We start from the raw sequence: 15,888 nt of genomic DNA, 5'->3' as shown, positions 1-15,888 counted from the left end.
TTCAGTAAAAAGATAAAAATTGATAGGAGTAACTGTTTTCGAGACATAAGCAAGAAACCAAAACACTGTTACCTTAATTAAGCGTTTGCATATAAGCAAATTTAGTACTATTAGTATTATTATTATTAATGTTATTGTTATTAATATGACAACTAAAGACAACTCTGAAACCTTTAGTGACTTTTATGTCTTTTTCTTTTTCCTCTACTAAAGTGTTAGACTCAATTAATTTAGTTTAATTTCGGTTTTTCAAACATTTTATTTTAAAGCAAATTTTTGTTAAATATTATTTATATCCAACTCTATAACTCGCTTATGGTTGGTCCTACAAAAAAATGCAAATAACTATTTTGTAGGAAATTTTATTAGCTTTAATTTTGAAAAAAAGATAAAAATTGATAGGAGTAACTGTTTTCGAGATATAAGCAAGAAACCAAAAAAATGTTACGTTAATTAAGCGTTTGCATATAAGCAAATTTAGTACTATTAGTATTATTATTATTAATGTTATTGTTATTAATATGACGATTAAAGACAACTTTGAAACCTTTAGTGACTTTTATGTCTTCTTCTTTTTCCTCTACTAAAGTGTTAGACACAATTAAATTAGTTTAATTTCAGTTTTTCAAACATTTTATTTTAAAGCAAATTTTTGTTAAATATTATTTATATCCAACTCTATAACTCGTTTATGCTTGGTCCTACAAGAAAAATGTAAATAACTATTTTGTTGGAAATTTTATCAGCTTTAATTTTGAAAGAAAGATAAAATTTGATAGAAGTAACTGTTTTCGAGATATAAGCAAAAAACCAATAAGAAAACTGTAACTGTTACTGAACAAAAATGTAATTCAGTTTTCAATGTTTGAGACGAAGTCAAAAATGCACCATTTAAAAACGACTCTGAAAACTTCAGTGACTTTTATGTCACCTCCTTTTCCTTTTAATAAAGTATTGGACCCAACAAATTAAGTGTATTTTAAATCACAAGACATTTTCTGTTAAAACACCTTTTTTTAATTAATAATTATTTTCAAACTTATATCTCGCTTATGGTTAGTTCTACATGAAAAATGCAAATAACTATTTTGTAGGAAATTTTATCACTTTTAATTTTGGTAAAAAGGTAAAAATTGATAGGAGTATCTGTTTTCGAGATATAAGCTAGAAACCAAAAAACTGTTACCTTAATTAAGCGCTTGCATATAAGCAAATTTAGTACTATTGGCATTAGTATTATTAATGTTATTGTTATTAATATGACGACTAAAAACGACTCTGAAGACTTTAGTGACCTTTATGTCTTCTCCTTTTTCCTATACTAAAGTGTTGGACTCAATTAATTTAGTTTAATTTCGGTTTTTCAAACATTTTATTTTAAAGCAAATTTTTGTTAAATATTAAAAACTATAAAATGGCTTAGATTGCCTAAAAACACAGATCACACATGATCTTTTGCATAAAAATGAGAAAACGCTCATGTAACACACAAAATAAGCTCCATTTTTCCTTTTTAAAAGTATTATTATTATTATTACTTTTGTTACTATTACTATTATTATTATTATTATTATTATTATTATTATTATTATTATTGTTATTATTATTATTATTATTATTATTATTATTATTATTATTATTATTATTATTATTATTATTATTATTATTATTATTATTATTATTATTATTATTATTATTATTATTAAAAACTTATATTAAACAGACAGAAAACGTCGTATTCTGACACAACTTAAAAGACAGATCACACATGATCTTTTGCATAGAAATGAGAAAACGCTCATATAACACAAAATAAGCTTCATTTTGGCTTAGAAAACTAAGCTTACTTTTACTACTACTATTATTTTTATTTTTATTATTATTATTATTATTACTATTATTTATATTATTATTATTACTATTATTATTATTATTATTATTATTATTATTATTATTATTATTATTATTATTATTATTATTATTAATATTATTATTATTAAAGACCGATTATAACTTTTGTATAGTAAATGTTTTTATACCAGTTTTAAAATGAGTTATTAATTTTAGACAATTTCTTGCCTAAAAACACAGATCACAGATGATCTCTTGCGTAGAAATGAGAAAACGCTCAGATAACACAAAATAAGCATCATTTTTGCTTAGAAAAACTAAGCTTTAATTTAGAAAGAAATTTATTATTATAAGTATTATTATCATTATTATTATTATTATTATTATTATTATTATTATTATTATTATTGTTTCTTTTATTACTATTATTATTATTATTATTATTATTATTATTAACTTTTGTATAGTAAATGTTTTTATACCAGTTTTAAAATGAGTTATTAATTTTATTCAATTTCTTGCCTAAAAACACAGATCACAGATGATCTCTTGCATAGAAATGAGAAAACGCTCATATAACACACAAAATAAGCATCATTTTTGCTTAGAAAAACTAAGCTTTAATTTAGAAAGAAATTCATTATTATAAGTATTATTATCATTATTATTATTATTATTATTATTATTATTATTATTATTACTATTATTATTATTATTATTATTACTATTATTATTATTATTATTATTATTATTATTATTATTATTATTAACTTTTGTATAGTAAATGTTTTTATACCAGTTTTAAAATGAGTTATTAATTTTAGACAATTTCTTGCCTAAAAATACAGATCACAGATGATTTCTTGCATAGAAATGAGAAAGCGCTCATATAACACACAAAATAAGCTTCATTTTTGCTTAGAAAACTAAGCTTACTTTTATTTCTATTATTATTTTTATTATTATTATTATTATTATTATTATTATTATTATTATTATTATTATTATTATTATTATTATTATTATTATTATTATTATTATTATTATTATTATTATTGTTATTATTATTATTATTATTATTATTATTATTATTGTTATTATTATTATTATTATTATTATTAAAAACTTATATTAAACAGACAGAAAACGTCGTATTCTGACACAAAAAAACGAATTACGTTATAGACTTGACGAGAACGGCGTATCTCGGACCCTTATAGGACTCTTATAGAGTCAAAAATTATCAGTTTAGATTAAAACAAATTATTTTTATTGACTCTCAGTCTGAATTGTTCATCAGTTCAAACAAAAACGGCTTACTTTAGACGATCTTTTGCTTTGAACAAGAAAACTTACATCGAACAGACTAAAAACGTATTAATCTGGCATAAAAGAGCAATTTATGTATCACTTTGGATAAAGGCAGCTAATCCTATTCGTTTCATTGCTTAAAATAGACAAAATTGTTAATAAATCTAACAAAAACGCTGTATTCTAGCACAAAATACTAATTACATTATAGTTTCGACGAGAATAGCTTATTTGGAATGATTCTATGCTTCCAAACGAGTAAATTTTTAATAAACAGATGCCAAACATCATGTTTTGTCCTATAAAGACATTTTATATTGCAGTTTGTATTAAAACAAAATATTTTCGTTGATTCTTTGTTAGAAGCAGCAAACCTAACATTAAAGAATCTGAAAACTTTGTATTCGGACACAAACCACCGAATTTTGTTTCAGTTTAGACAAAAACGGTTGATTTTCGACAATATTTTGCTTTGAACAAGAAAGCTTATATCAAACTGACTAAAAACGTCTTATTTTAGCACAAAACAAAAGATTTGCGTTATAGTCTTAACGAGAGCTGTTAATTTCAAACGGTTCTATGCTTTGAAACGAGTAAACTTTCACTGTACAGAGGAAAAACATCTTATTTCGCCTTTTAAAAACGATTCATGCTACAGTTTGGATAAAAACCAATTATTTTCGTTAATTCATTGTTACAAACATGAAACCTTACATCAAAGTAACTGAAAACCCCTTATTCAGGCACAGAAATTCGAATTACGTTTCAGTCTGAACAAAAACTGCTTACTTTAGACGATCCTTTGTTTTGAATACAAAAACTTACATTAAAAAGATTAAAAACGTCTTATTCTGGCTGAAAACTGCAAATTATATATTACTCTAGATAAAAGCAATTTATCCTGATTACTCCTTTACTTAGAATAGAGTAAACTTGTATAAAACTTAATAAAAACTTTAAATTTCGTCTCAAAGAAATAATTTACGTTATAGTTTTGACCAGCACTGTTTATTTCAAACGATTTTATGATTCGAAACTAATGAACTTTTATGGGGCAGATGCAAAACCACATATTACAATATAAAGCGTTGTTTTAAAGCAAATTATTACCTTTTGCAACAAGAAATTTCACGTCAAAGAAACTGAAAACATCGTATCCATGCACAAATATCGAATTACGTATCAGTTTGGGCAAATACAGCTTATTTTAAACGATTCCTTGCTATAAACAAGAAAAATTTTATCAAACATATTGAAAATGTCTTATTCTCGAAAATAAGAGCAAATTATGTATCAGTTTAAACAAAAGCGGATTACTCTGTTTGATTCTATGCTTAGAGTAGAGTAAACTACTATAAAACGTAATGAAAACTATATATTCAAGCTCAAAAGAACAAATTACGTTATAGTTTTGACAAAAAAAAATTATTTCGGACGACTACATATTTCGAAGTAAGCAAACTTTAATTGAACAAGTGCAAAAGCTAATACTTTGCTTTAAAATAACGATTTATGTGGTAATATGGTATTTTGCATCTGTCCTATAAAAGTTTACTCGTTTCGCTCCATTGAATCATTCGAAATAAATTATTTTGACACAACAACGAAAATAATTTTTTTGTTTAAACTGTAACATGTCGTTTTTATAAAACGAACTAAGACGTTTGGCATCTGTTTAGTAAAAGTTTTCTCGTTTGGGAGCATAAAATCGTTTGAAATTAACAGTTCTGGTCAAAACTATAACGTAAATTATTTCTTTGAGATGAAATTTAAAGTTTTCATTAAGTTTTATACAAGTTTGCTCTATTCTAAGCAAAGGAGTAATCAGGATAAACTGCTTTTATCCAAAGTAATACATAATTTGCAGTTTTGAGCCAGAATAAGACGTTTTTAATCTTTTTAATGTAAGTTTTCGTGTTCAAAAGAAAGAATCGTCTAAAATAAGCAATTTGTGTCCAGACTGAAACGTAATTTGATTTTCTGGGCCTGAATAAGAGGTTTTCAGTTTCTTTGATGTAAGGTTTCTTGTTTGTAACAATGAATAAACGAAAATCATTGGTTTTAATCCAAACTGTGACATAAATCGTTTTTTAAAGGCGAAATCAGACGTTTTGCCTCTGTTCAGTGAAAGTATACTGGTTTCAAAGCATAGAATCCTTTGAAATTAACAGTTCTCGTCAAGACTATAACGCAAATCTTTAAAGTGATACAAAGAAATAACTTACGTAATAGTTTTGACCAGAACTGTTAATTTCAAACGATTTTATGCCCCCAAACGAGAAAACTTTCACTAAGCAGATGCCAAACGTCTTAGTTCGTTTTATAAAAGCGACTTATGTTACAGTTTAAACAAAAACAAATTATTTGTGTTGTTGTTGTGTCAAAATAATTTATTTCTAATGATTCAATGGAGCGAAACGGGTAAACTTTTATAGGACAGATGCAAAATATCATATTACCACATAAATCATTATTTTAAAGCAAAGTATTAGCTTTCGCACATGTTCAATTAAAGTTTGCTTACTTCGAAGTATGTAATCGTCCGAAATATTTTTTTTTGTCAAAACTATAACGTAATTTGTTCTTTTGAGCTTGAATATAGAGTTTTCATTACGTTTTATAGTAGTTTACTCTACTCTAAGCATAGAATCAAACAGAGTAATCCGCTTTTGTTAAAACTGATACATAATTTGCTCTTATTTTCGAGAATAAGACGTTTTCAATATGCTTGATAAAATTTTTCTTGTTTATAGCAAGGAATCGTTTAAAATAAGCTGTATTTGCCTAAACTGATACGTAATTAGATATTTATGTATGGATACGAAGTTTTCAGTTTCTTTGACGTGAAATTTCTTGTTGCAAAAGGTAATAGTTTGCTTTAAAACAACGCTTTATATGGTAATATGTGGTTTTGCATCTGCCCCATAAAAGTTCATTAGTTTCGAATCATAATTTCGTTTGAAATAAACAGTGCTGGTCAAAACTATAACGTAAATTATTTCTTTGAGACGAAATTTAAAGTTTTCATTAAGTTTTATACAAGTTTACTCTATTCTAAGTAAAGGAGTAATCAGGATAAATTGCTTTTATCTAGAGTAATATATAATTTGCAGTTTTCAGCCAGAATAAGACGTTTTTAATCTTTTTAATGTAAGTTTTCGTGTTCAAAACAAAGGATCGTCTAAAATAAGCAGTTTTTGTCCAGACTGAAACGTAATTCGAATTTCTGTGCCTGAATAAGGGGTTTTCAGTTTCTTTGATGTAAGGTTTCTTGTTTGTAACAATGAATTAACAAAAATAATTGGTTTTTATCCAAACTGTGGCATGAATCAGCTTTAAGACTATAACGCAAATCTTTTGTTTTGTGCTAAAATAAGACGTTTTTAGTCAGTTTGATATAAGCTTTCTTGTTCAAAGCAAAATATTGTCGAAAATCAACCGTTTTTGTCTAAACTGAAACAAAATTCTGTGGTTTGTGTCCGAATACAAAGTTTTCAGATTCTTTAATGTTAGGTTTGCTGCTTCTAACAAAGAATCAACGAAAACATTTTGTTTTAATACAAACTGCAATATAAAATGTCTTTATAGGACAAAACATGATGTTTGGCATCTGTTTATTAAAAATTTACTCGTTTGGAAGCATAGAATCATTCCAAATAAGCTATTCTCGTCGAAACTATAATGTAATTAGTATTTTGTGCTAGAATACAGCGTTTTTGTTAGATTTATTAACAATTTTGTCTATTTTAAGCAATGAAACGAATAGGATTAGCTGCCTTTATCCAAAGTGATACATAAATTGCTCTTTTATGCCAGATTAATACGTTTTTAGTCTGTTCGATGTAAGTTTTCTTGTTCAAAGCAAAAGATCGTCTAAAGTAAGCCGTGTTTGTTTGAACTGATGAACAATTCAGACTGAGAGTCAACAAAAATAATTTGTTTTAATTCAAACTGATAACTTTTGACCCTATAAGAGTCCTATAAGAGTCCGAGATACGCCGTTCTCGTCAAGTCTATAACGTAATTCGTTTTTTTGTGTCAGAATACGACGTTTTCTGTCTGTTTAATATAAGTTTTTAATAATAATAATAACAATAACAATAATAATAATAATAATAATAATAACAATAATAATAATAATAATAATAATAATAATAATAATAATAATAATAATAATAATAAAAATAATAATAGAAATAAAAGTAAGCTTAGTTTTCTAAGCAAAAATGAAGCTTATTTTGTGTGTTATATGAGCGCTTTCTCATTTCTATGCAAGAAATCATCTGTGATCTGTATTTTTAGGCAAGAAATTGTCTAAAATTAATAACTCATTTTAAAACTGGTATAAAAACATTTACTATACAAAAGTTAATAATAATAATAATAATAATAATAATAATAATAATAATAATAATAATAGTAATAATAATAATAATAATAATAATAATAATAATAATAAAAATAATAATAATAATAATAATAATAATAATGATAATAATACTTATAACAATGAATTTCTTTCTAAATTAAAGCTTAGTTTTTCTAAGCAAAAATGATGCTTATTTTGTGTGTTATATGAGCGTTTTCTCATTTCTATGCAAGAGATCATCTGTGATCTGTGTTTTTAGGCAAGAAATTGAATAAAATTAATAACTCATTTTAAAACTGGTATAAAAACATTTACTATACAAAAGTTAATAATAATAATAATAATAATAATAATAATAATAATAATAATAATAATAATAATAATAATAGTAATAAAAGAAACAATAATAATAATAATAATAATAATAATAATAATAATAATAATAATGATAATAATACTTATAATAATAAATTTCTTTCTAAATTAAAGCTTAGTTTTTCTAAGCAAAAATGATGCTTATTTTGTGTTATCTGAGCGTTTTCTCATTTCTATGCAAGAGATCATCTGTGATCTGTGTTTTTAGGCAAGAAATTGTCTAAAATTAATAACTCATTTTAAAACTGGTATAAAAACATTTACTATACAAAAGTTATAATCGGTCTTTAATAATAATAATATTAATAATAATAATAATAATAATAATAATAATAATAGTAATAATAATAATAAAAATAATAGTAATAATAATAATAATAATAATAATAACAATAATAACAATAATAATAATAATAATAATAATAATAATAATAATAATAGTAACAAAAGTAATAATAATAATAATACTTTTAAAAAGGAAAAATGGAGCTTATTTTGTGTGTTACATGAGCGTTTTCTCATTTTTATGCAAAAGATCATGTGTGATCTGTGTTTTTAGGCAATCTAAGCCATTTTATAGTTTTTAATATTTAACAAAAATTTGCTTTAAAATAAAATGTTTGAAAAACCGAAATTAAACTAAATTAATTGTGTCTAACACTTTAGTAGAGGAAAAAGGAGGAGACATAAAAGTCACTAAAGTCTTAAAGTTGTCTTTAGTCGTCATATTAATAACAATAACATTTATAATAACAATACTAGTAGTACTAAATTTGCTTATATGCAAGCGCTTAATTAAGGTAACAGTTTTTTTGTTTTTTGCCTATATCTCGAAAACAGTTACTCCTATCAATTTTTACTTTTTTACCAAAATTCAAGCTGATAAAATTTCCTACAAAATAGTTATTTGCATTTTTCATGTAGGACTAACCATAAGCGAGATATATGATTGAAAATAATTATTATTTAAAAAAAAAGTGCTTTAACAGAAAATGTCTTGTGATTTAAAATACACTTAATTTATTGGGTCCAATACTTTATTAGAAGAAAAAGGAAGTGACATAAAAGTCACTGAAGTCTTTAGAGTCGTTTTTAAATGCTGCAGTTTCGTCTTCGTCTCAAACATTGAAAACTGAATTACATTTTTGTTCAGTAACAGTCACAGTTATCTTATTGGTTTTTTGCTTATATCTCGAAAACAGTTACTCCTATCAATTTTTATCTTTCTGTCAAAATTAAAGCCGATAAAATTTCCTACAAAATAGTTATTTGCATTTTTCTTGTAAGACCAACCATAAGCGAGTTATAGAGTTGGATATAAATAATATTTAACAAAAATTTGCTTTAAAATAAAATGTGTGAAAAACTGAAATTAAACTAATTTAATTGTGTCTAACACTTTAGTAGAGGAAAAAGAAGAAGACATAAAAGTCACTAAAGGTTTCAAAGTTGTCTTTAATCGTCATATTAATAACAATAACATTAATAATAATAATACTAATAGTACTAAATTTGCTTATATGCAAACGCTTAATTAAGGTAACAGTGTTTTGGTTTCTTGCTCATATCTCGAAAACAGTTACTCCTATCAATTTTTATTTTTTTACTAAAATTCAAGCTGATAAAATTTCCTACAAAATAGTTATTTGCATTTTTTATGTAGGACTAACCATAAGCGAGATATAAGATTGAAAATAATTAATATTTAAAAAAGAAGTGCTTTAACAGAAAATGTCTTGTGATTTAAAATACACTTAATTTATTAGTTCCAATACTTTATTAAAAAAAAAAAGGGGGTGACATATAAGTCACTAAAGTCTTCAGAGTCGATTTTAAATGCTGCATTTTCGTCTTCGTCTCAAACATTAAAAACTGAATTACATTTTTGTTCTGAAACGGTAACAGTTTTTACTTTGGTTTTTTGCTTATATCTCGAAAACAGTTACTCCTATCAATTTTTATCTTTCTTTCAAAATTAAAGCTTATAACATTTCCTACAAAATAGTTATTTGCATTTTTCTTGTAGGACCAACCATAAGCGAGTTATAAAGTTGGATATAAATAATATTTAACAAAAACTTGCTTAAAAATAAAATGTTTGAAATACTGAAATTAAACTAAATTAATTGTGTCTAACACTTTAGTAGAGAAAAAAGAAAAAGACATAAAAGTCACCAAAGTCTTCAGAATCGTTTTTAGTCGTCATATTAATAACAATAACATTAATAATAATAATACTAATAGTACTAAATCTGCTTATATGCAAGCGCTTTATTAAGGTAACAGTTTTTTGGTTTCTTGCTTATATCTCGAAAACAGTTACTCCTATAAATTTTTGTCTTTCTTTCAAAATTAAAGCTGATAAAATATTCTACAATATAGTTATTTGCATTTTTCTTGTAGGACCAACCATAAGCGAGTTATAGAGTTGGATATAAATAATATTTAACAAAAATTTGCTTTAAAATAAAATGTTTGAAAAACTGAAATTAAACTAATTTAACTGTGTCTAACACTTTAGTAGAGAAAAAAGGAAAAGACATAAAAGTCACTAAAGGTTTCAGAGTTGTCTTTAGTTGTCATATTAATAACAATAACATTAATAATAATAATACTAATAGTACTAAATTTGCTTATATGCAAACGCATAATTAAGGTAACAGTGTTTTGGTTTCTTGCTTATATCTCGAAAACAGTTACTCCTATCAATTTTTATTTTTTTACTAAAATTCAAGCTGATAAAATTTCCTACAAAATAGTTATTTGCATTTTTCATGTAGGACTAACCATAAGCGAGATATATGATTGAAAATAATTAATATTTAAAAAAAAAGTGCTTTAACAGAAAATGTCTTGTGATTTAAAATACACTTAATTTATTGGGTCCAATACTTTATTAGAAGAAAAAGGAAGTGACATAAAAGTCACTGAAGTCTTCAGAGTCGTTTTTAAATGCTGCAGTTTCGTCTTCGTCTCAAACATTGAAAACCGAATTACATTTTTGTTCAGTAACAGTCACAGTTTTCTTATTGGTTTTTTGCTTATATCTCGAAAACAGTTACTCCTATCAATTTTTATCTTTCTTCCAAATTAAAGCTGATAAAATTTCCTACAAAATAGTTATTTGCGTTTTTCTTGTAGGACCAACCATAAGCAAGTTATAGAGTTGGATATAAATAATATTTAACAAAAATTTGCTTTAAAATGAAATGTTTGAAAAACTGAAATTAAACTAATTTAATTGTGTCTAACACTTTAGTAGAGGAAAAAGAAGAAGACATAAAAGTCACTAAATGTTTCAAAGTTGTCTTTAATCGTAATATTAATAACAATAACATTAATAATAATAATACTAATAGTACTAAATTTGCTTATATGCAAACGCTTAATTAAGGTAACAGTGTTTTGGTTTCTTGCTTATATCTCGAAAACAGTTACTCCCATCAATTTTTATTTTTTCACTAAAATTAAAGCTGATAAAATTTCCTACAAAATAGTTAATTGCATTTTTAATGTAGGACTAACCATAAGCGAGATATAAGTTTGAAAATAATTAAAATTTAAAAAAAAGTGCTTCAACAGAAAATGTCTTGTGATTTAAAATACACTTAATTTATTGGGTCCAATACTTTATTAGAAGAAAAAAGAGGTGACAGAAAGGTCACTGAAGTCTTTAGAGTCGTTTGTAAATGCTGCATTTTCGTCTTCGTCTCAAACATTGAAAACTGAATTACATTTTTGTTCAGTAACTGTTACAGTTTTCTTATTGGTTTTTTGCTTATATCTCGAAAACAGTTACTCCTATCAATTTTTATCTTTCTTTCAAAATTAAAGCTTATAACATTTCCTACAAAATAGTTATTTGCATTTTTCTTGTAGGACCAACCATAAGCGAGTTATAAAGTTGGATATAAATAATATTTAACAAAAACTTGCTTAAAAATAAAATGTTTGAAATACTGAAATTAAACTAAATTAATTGTGTCTAACACTTTAGTAGAGAAAAAAGAAAAAGACATAAAAGTCACCAAAGTCTTCAGAATCGTTTTTAGTCGTCATATTAATAACAATAACATTAATAATAATAATACTAATAGTACTAAATCTGCTTATATGCAAGCGCTTTATTAAGGTAACAGTTTTTTGGTTTCTTGCTTATATCTCGAAAACAGTTACTCCTATAAATTTTTGTCTTTCTTTCAAAATTAAAGCTGATAAAATATTCTACAATATAGTTATTTGCATTTTTCTTGTAGGACCAACCATAAGCGAGTTATAGAGTTGGATATAAATAATATTTAACAAAAATTTGCTTTAAAATAAAATGTTTGAAAAACTGAAATTAAACTAATTTAACTGTGTCTAACACTTTAGTAGAGAAAAAAGGAAAAGACATAAAAGTCACTAAAGGTTTCAGAGTTGTCTTTAGTTGTCATATTAATAACAATAACATTAATAATAATAATACTAATAGTACTAAATTTGCTTATATGCAAACGCATAATTAAGGTAACAGTGTTTTGGTTTCTTGCTTATATCTCGAAAACAGTTACTCCTATCAATTTTTATTTTTTTACTAAAATTCAAGCTGATAAAATTTCCTACAAAATAGTTATTTGCATTTTTCATGTAGGACTAACCATAAGCGAGATATATGATTGAAAATAATTAATATTTAAAAAAAAAGTGCTTTAACAGAAAATGTCTTGTGATTTAAAATACACTTAATTTATTGGGTCCAATACTTTATTAGAAGAAAAAGGAAGTGACATAAAAGTCACTGAAGTCTTCAGAGTCGTTTTTAAATGCTGCAGTTTCGTCTTCGTCTCAAACATTGAAAACCGAATTACATTTTTGTTCAGTAACAGTCACAGTTTTCTTATTGGTTTTTTGCTTATATCTCGAAAACAGTTACTCCTATCAATTTTTATCTTTCTTCCAAATTAAAGCTGATAAAATTTCCTACAAAATAGTTATTTGCGTTTTTCTTGTAGGACCAACCATAAGCAAGTTATAGAGTTGGATATAAATAATATTTAACAAAAATTTGCTTTAAAATGAAATGTTTGAAAAACTGAAATTAAACTAATTTAATTGTGTCTAACACTTTAGTAGAGGAAAAAGAAGAAGACATAAAAGTCACTAAATGTTTCAAAGTTGTCTTTAATCGTAATATTAATAACAATAACATTAATAATAATAATACTAATAGTACTAAATTTGCTTATATGCAAACGCTTAATTAAGGTAACAGTGTTTTGGTTTCTTGCTTATATCTCGAAAACAGTTACTCCCATCAATTTTTATTTTTTCACTAAAATTAAAGCTGATAAAATTTCCTACAAAATAGTTAATTGCATTTTTAATGTAGGACTAACCATAAGCGAGATATAAGTTTGAAAATAATTAAAATTTAAAAAAAAGTGCTTCAACAGAAAATGTCTTGTGATTTAAAATACACTTAATTTATTGGGTCCAATACTTTATTAGAAGAAAAAAGAGGTGACAGAAAGGTCACTGAAGTCTTTAGAGTCGTTTGTAAATGCTGCATTTTCGTCTTCGTCTCAAACATTGAAAACTGAATTACATTTTTGTTCAGTAACTGTTACAGTTTTCTTATTGGTTTTTTGCTTATATCTCGAAAACAGTTACTCCTATCAATTTTTATCTTTCTTTTAAAATTAAAGCTGATAAAGCTTCCTACAAAATAGGTGTTTGCATTTTTCTTGTAGGACCAACCATAAGCGAGTTATAGAGTTGGATATAAATAATATTTAACAAAAATTTGCTTCAAATAAAATGTTTGAAAAACCGAAATTAAACTAAATTAATTGAGTCTAACACTTTAGTAGAGAAAAAAGAAAAAGACATAAAAGTCACCAAAGTCTTCAGAATCGTTTTTAGTCGTCATATTAATAACAATAACATTAATAATAATAATACTAATAGTACTAAATTTGCTTATATGCAAACGCTTAATTAAGGTAACAGTGTTTTGGTTTCTTGCTTATATCTCGAAAACAGTTACTCCTATCAATTTTTATTTTTTTACTAAAATTCAAGCTGATAAAATTTCCTACAAAATAGTTATTTGCATTTTTTATGTAGGACTAACCATAAGCGAGATATAAGATTGAAAATAATTAATATTTAAAAAAAAGTGCTTTAACAGAAAATGTCTTGTGATTTAAAATACACTTAATTTATTGGGTCCAATACTTTATTAGAAGAAAAAGGAAGTGACATAAAAGTCACTGAAGTCTTCAGAGTCTGCTGCAGTTTCGTCTTCGTCTCAAACATTGAAAACCGAATTACATTTTTGTTCAGTAACAGTCACAGTTTTCTTATTGGTTTTTTGCTTATATCTCGAAAACAGTCACTCCTATCAATTTTTATCTTTCTTTCAAAATTAAAGCTGATAAAATTTCCTACAAAATAGTTATTTGCATTTTTCTTGTACGACCAACCATAAGCGAGTTATACAGTTGGATATAAATAATATTTAACAAAAATTTGCTTTAAAATAAAATGTTTGAAAAACTGAAATTAAACTAATTTAATTGTGTCTAACACTTTAGTAGAGGAAAAAGAAGAAGACATAAAAGTCACTAAAGGTTTTAAAGTTGTCTTTAATCGTCATATTAATAACAATAACATTAATAATAATAATACTAATAGTACTAAATTTGCTAATATGCAAACGCTTAATTAAGGTAACAGTGTTTTGGTTTCTTGCTCATATCTCGAAAACAGTTACTCCTATCAACTTTTATCTTTTTACTAAAATTCAAGCTGATAAAATTTCCTACAAAATAATTATTTGCATTTTTTATGTAGGACTAACCATAAGCGAGATATAAGATTGAAAATAATTAATATTTAAAAAAGAAGTGCTTTAACAGAAAATGTCTTGTGATTTAAAATACTTTAATTTATTAGGTCCAATACATTATTAGAAAAAAAGGGGGTGACATATAAGTCACTGAAGTCTTCAGAGTCGATTTTAAATGCTGCATTTTCGTCTTCGTCTCAAACATTGAAAACTGAATTACATTTTTGTTCTGAAACGGTAACAGTTTTTACATTGGTTTTTTGCTTATATCTCGAAAACAGTTACTCCTATCAATTTTTATCTTTCTTTCAAAATTAAAGCTGAAAACATTTCCTACAAAATAGTTATTTGCATTTTTCTTGTAGGACCAACCATAAGCGAGTTATAAAGTTGGATATAAATAATATTTAACAAAAACTTGCTTAAAAATAAAATGTTTGAAATACTGAAATTAAACTAAATTAATTGTGTCTAACACTTTAGTAGAGAAAAAAGAAAAAGACATAAAAGTCACCAAAGTCTTCAGAATCGTTTTTAGTCGTCATATTAATAACAATAACATTAATAATAATAATACTAATAGTACTAAATCTGCTTATATGCAAGCGCTTTATTAAGGTAACAGTTTTTTGGTTTCTTGCTTATATCTCGAAAACAGTTACTCCTATGAATTTTTGTCTTTTTTTCAAAATTAAAGCTGATAAAATTTCCTACAAAATAGTTATTTGCATTTTTCTTGTAGGACCAACCATAAGCGAGTTATAGAGTTGGATATAAATAATTTTTAACAAAAATTTGCTTTAAAATAAAATGTTTGAAAAACTGAAATTAAACTAATTTAATTGTGTCTAACACTTTAGTAGAGAAAAAAGAAAAGACATAAAAGTCACTAAAGGTTTCAGAGTTGTCTTTAGTTGTCATATTAATAACAATAACATTAATAATAATAATACTAATAGTACTAAATTTGCTTAAATGCAAACGCTTAATTAAGGTAACAGTGTTTTGGTTTCTTGCTTATATCTCGAAAACAGTTACTCCTATCAATTTTTATCTTTTTACTAAAATTCAAGCTGATAAAATTTCCCATAAAATGGTTATTTGCATTTTTCATGTAGGACTAACCATAAGCGAGATATATGATTGAAAA

This window comes from Tribolium castaneum, chromosome 8 (assembly GCF_031307605.1).
Source record: "Tribolium castaneum strain GA2 chromosome 8, icTriCast1.1, whole genome shotgun sequence".
In the NCBI taxonomy this organism is placed as follows: domain Eukaryota; kingdom Metazoa; phylum Arthropoda; class Insecta; order Coleoptera; family Tenebrionidae; genus Tribolium; species Tribolium castaneum.
The sequence above is the reverse complement of the archived record's forward strand: the minus strand, read 5'-3'. Positions refer to the sequence as shown.